A 4,981-nucleotide genomic window follows, 5' to 3' on the forward strand; every position below is an offset into this window, starting at 1 on the left:
GCAGAGGAGATTCTGTGTAATAACTCTTAATTAACTTCCTTTAGCTCAAGCTATTTGCCTTATCACATTCATAATTTGCTTCTTTAAGCAATTCATTATACCACTGATTGACTCAAAAAATCCTCTGGGTTTTCCTTTCCCAAAGAAGGTTTTTGTGTCACATGGGGCTGTATCATATATCTCGTGTGTGTGTGTGTGTGCCTTTTGTCAAACTACCTTAAGTCAGTTTAAATTATCAAGGTTAGCCAGGACATAAGAGTATGGAGGTAGAATTTTATCTCTTCATACATTATTTTAACAATAGGATTTTTTTCAATGGCCTCCCTTTTAAAGAGCAGTTGTAGTTTTTAGAAAAATGAAAAGGGTCAGAGACTTTGTATATACTCCCCTACATCCATGTATGTAACATTATCAATATTCCCTACCTAAAGTATGCATTTGTTACAACTGAGGAGCCTAAATTCAAGAAATTTACAACATAATTCTTTGCTAGTTCATTACTGCTGAAATTGAATATTTTTCATTCTTACACTTGGATAGTTGTGTATATTCTTTTATTATTGCCTTTCCCATTAACCTACGATAGTTCAAATATCTTTGTAACTTAAGAAGTCTAACATTGGCAATATTATCATTTTCTATACTGTTAATTATTTCTGCTTTCTACCCACAAATAATAATTTCCCATTTTCTTTTTGGAAGAAACATGTGTAGTAAGAAAAGCAGGGCTGGGAAGATGGCTCAGTAGTACAGTGCTTGCCTTGCATGCATGAGGCCCTGGGTTCAATTTTTGAGAACCACATAAGCAGAAAAAGCTGAAGTTGTGCTGTGGCTCAAATGGTAGAGCACTAGCCTTGAGCTGAAGAGCTCAGGGATAGTGTCCAAGCCCAGAGTTCAGGCCCCACAACTGGAAAAATAAAAAAAAAAGCAATCATTATTACTTTTTACTTCACTTTTCTCAGCTTTTGTTTGAAAGTAATTGAAAATATTAACTGTTGTAGTAACAGTGAGAGCAACCTCCCCCTCCCCTGCAAACTGGCTTTTTAATGTTGTAGTCATATGATCATGTGTGGTATGACAAATTTGTCTAGATTCTGTAAGTTTGACAGTTTAACTATACACATGACAATTACAAAATGGAAATGACCAATTAGATATTTCCATCCTTGGTTAATAGTTGAAGTCATTTTCCTGAGGGTGGTATGAAGAATGTGTACATATGAAGAAATGGAGAACATTCTATTTGTTTTCCCTTGAGACCTACAATTTATTTTTTAAACTTTATTCTCTTAAGCAGAGGGCTTTAAAATAGCCTACTTGTTTATCAAAGATATGATTTCATTTCCTTTGGAGAGGGAAATCAAAGAGCTCTCAGAGAAATCTATACACAACTTCAAATGCTGTTTCCTTGGTTTTTGTTTGTTTATTCCTATTGAGAGACTTCTAAAATGATCAAAAACAATGCCATAGCCAATAAAGTTGAAGCTTTCTTAAACATTAGTCTGGGAATTGACTTTTAATTCTACTTCTTATCATGATTTATGATCACCTGCATTGTCCAACTGAGCTTACAGAAAGAAGGACCACACCAGAAAAAATACAGTGTAAAAAATAAAATATAATTAACCAAATATGTATCCTAAAAGTTAAAATACTTGAGCTCTTCTCCAAACATGCTTTTTAAGCTAAGTTTCCTTCCAGTTATTGTGCCCTTGAAGTTGAATCAGGATCTTGTACTTCATAAGCATGTGTACATCAATAATTGCCAAACAGAGAAGAGACAGTTTGCAATTCGAATTCAAGAAAGTATTCTTCAAAACAAAAGGATTATATTGATATGCACAACAGGATTTAAGTTACTATAGATGATCATTATATAATGTTTAGTTTTCAACCAAATACTATTAGACATGCAAGGAGCAGTACATGAAAGCATCAGTAAAGATGGGAATCAACTTTAAAAATGACAAATGAATGCAGATATTGACGTAGCAGAGATCAAGACTTCAAAGTAATCATTATGATATTTTCACAGAGTTGAGGAAAAATACCTCATGGAATGGAAAATAAATGATCCTGTTCTTTTTTTAGTTTTTTGAATTCTTGTCCTTTTCAGTCTCATATAAATTTTTATTTATTTATTTATTTTGTCGGTTGTGAGGCTTGAACTCTGGGCCTGGGCACTATTACTCAGCTCTTCAGTTCATGGCGAGAGCTCTACCACTTGAGCCACAGCGCCACTTCTGGTTTTCTAGTGGTTTATTGGAGATAAGAGTCTCATGGAGTTTCCTGCCAAGGCTGGCTTTGAACCGTTATTCTCAGATCTCAGCCTTCTGAGTAGCTAGGATTACAGGCGTGAGCCACCTGCACCCAGCTTCATATAAATTTTAAACTTAGTTTTTGAATTTCTATAAAGAGACCTGTTTGAATTTTGACAGAGATTATGTTGGCCATAAATTATTTTATATCAAATCGATACTTATATTGGGTCTTTAAATCCATGAATAATATCTTTCCATTTATTTACTTTGATTTTTCTTAAGAATTTAAGAATGTTTTTATGATTTTTGATTTACAGGCAGCCATGTCTGTTAAATTTATTTCTAAGTACTTTTGTTCCTTTGGGTGCTATTGTGAATGGGATTTTCTTACTTTCATTTTTTTCAGATTGATCATTGATAGTGTCAAGAGATACTATTGATGTATGTAAATTGATTGTGTATCTTGTGATTTTGCAGTTTTGTTGAACCTCTTTATTTGGTATTCAGACTTTTAAAACAAGCTTAATTTTTAAAAATTAGATTTACAAAATATGTGATGGTAGAATAAAATATTTCCATCCATATAGTCCATCAATATATATTTTGAATATTTGGATTCCTCCAAATTTTATATGTGTCAAATTATGTCATCAAAAATAAAGTTTTACTTAATTTCTCCCCTCCCCCAGTTTAGGTCTTAGTTTCTTTCTTGCCTCATTATACTGGTTAGGACAAAGTAAAAAATATGTATATGTACACTATAGAGCTTTATTTAGTCATAAAAAGATTGAAATAATATCATTTCCAAGAAAATGGATAACACTGGAAATTATCATGCTAATAAAAATAAACCTTTCTTACAAAGACAGAAAAAAGCTGAGCAGTAGTGATAAAAGTGGGAATCCTTGTCTTTCCAAATTTTTTCACTCTAAGCTTTACACAGATGCTGTTTATCAGCTAGATTTCATTTCTGTTTCTCATTTGTTGGACATTTGATTAGGAATGTCCATGGGCTTGCATCAAATGCCTTTTCTGTTTCTATTGGGTGATCTTGTTTTGTCGTTTATTTTCTTAATCTAGTATATTCAGTGATTTTTTTCCTCTTGTTTTATTTCTTTTTTTCCCTTGCAGTACTTTCCAAGATATTTAGTAATCTGTTAAATGGAAGTGGTGATAGAGGTCAGCCTTGCTTTACTCCTAGTCTTAAAGGGAACATATTTAAGGTTGGTTTACCAAGTCAAGAAAGTTTTCTTTATTCCTTACATGCTGATGGATTAATAACAACTAACTTAATCAAAGACATTGTTACACAATTTACCAATACTCATTTAATTTTCTATTTCCACATAATAATATAGAAACTTACAATGATATATTTTTTCTCTTGTTAAGGCAATCTTAATAGTCTTCTGATCAATGCTCAAAGCAATGCTAGTTTCAAATGGACTATAGAAATTATATTTTAACTAATTTTATAGCCATAACATAAATAAAATGTTTATTGGTTTATCTTCCTCTGTCTGTAGTACCTTGATTTGCACTAATTTCATAACCCTAGACTGAACAAGCCACTTCATTACAACTCACTTGTTGAACATTGTTGGCCTGTAGCTTTTTAAAAGGAGAGTCTTTGCTACTATTTTAATTTCCTTAACTTATTTGTTCCAAGTTTCATTTTTCTTATTTTATCAAAGTTGACACGTTGTATTCTTCCAGATGTATCCATTTAATCCAATCTCAATTGAGCAAATGATCAACTGGCAATATTCCAAAGGGTTGCAGCACTCTGAGGAACCTTATTGATTGACTGGATGGATTCCATCAGCCCACAATAACTGGTGTAAAATGTAATTGAATAGAAGCATTAGTTTTTCACTTGGTCCCTTCTCATAGGACTGTCAGAGCTCATACCACAACAAAAGACAGTAGCATTTCACTGTCATAGCAGATGTGATAGAAAACCACAAACGAAGGATTGTGGTAAACAAGAAAACAAATTGTGAATTGCCTGCGTCTTAAGTAAAGCCAAAAGAAGGAAAGGTCACCTGGATTACAGTAGAAGCAGAAAAAGGCTCTGGGTATTATAACACAGTCTAGAAAGAACGTGGTAAAGACAAAGTAAAAACAAAACAAAACACACACAAATACAATAAAATAAAAACCATCATGTGCCCGAGAGTAAAGGTGGACTTTATTTTTATTACAATCAGTTCCATGCATAAATGCTTGGTATATGGTATTTAATTATTTTTAAATTAATAGATTAATGGAAAGACCTCTTCAGTCACAGGATGAAGCACAGAATCAGGTGTAGACAAAAGCTGTCTTTCAAAAGTCATTGATGGCTAGCCTCCACCCTATGTTCCTGTGAACAGGTACAGTTCCCTGAAGAGGTGTGAGGATCACAAGGGGGAAAACCTCTCACGACGACTTTAAAGTTATGGGCGTTGACTTTCAGAGCTATGAGCTCTGCTAGTCTGACACTTGCCTCACTCATGCTAAGAAACAAGGGCACTGAGTGGTCCTCAAGGCCCACAAGGCCATGGCAGGGCCTCCAGTCCTATCTAGGTCCTCCAAGTGGGCCAGAGGCTTCAGACGAGCTCTAGGCCACCACTCTAGGTCACCCGCGCCACTGCACGTCACGTCATGTACTGCGCATGCTCCGGCCTCCATTCTACAGGCTGCGGAGCTGAGCCTCGGCCTAGTCCTTTCCCCGGGCC

This window comes from Dipodomys spectabilis, unplaced genomic scaffold (assembly GCF_019054845.1).
Source record: "Dipodomys spectabilis isolate Male_0828 unplaced genomic scaffold, ASM1905484v1 ptg000140l, whole genome shotgun sequence".
Taxonomy (NCBI): domain Eukaryota; kingdom Metazoa; phylum Chordata; class Mammalia; order Rodentia; family Heteromyidae; genus Dipodomys; species Dipodomys spectabilis.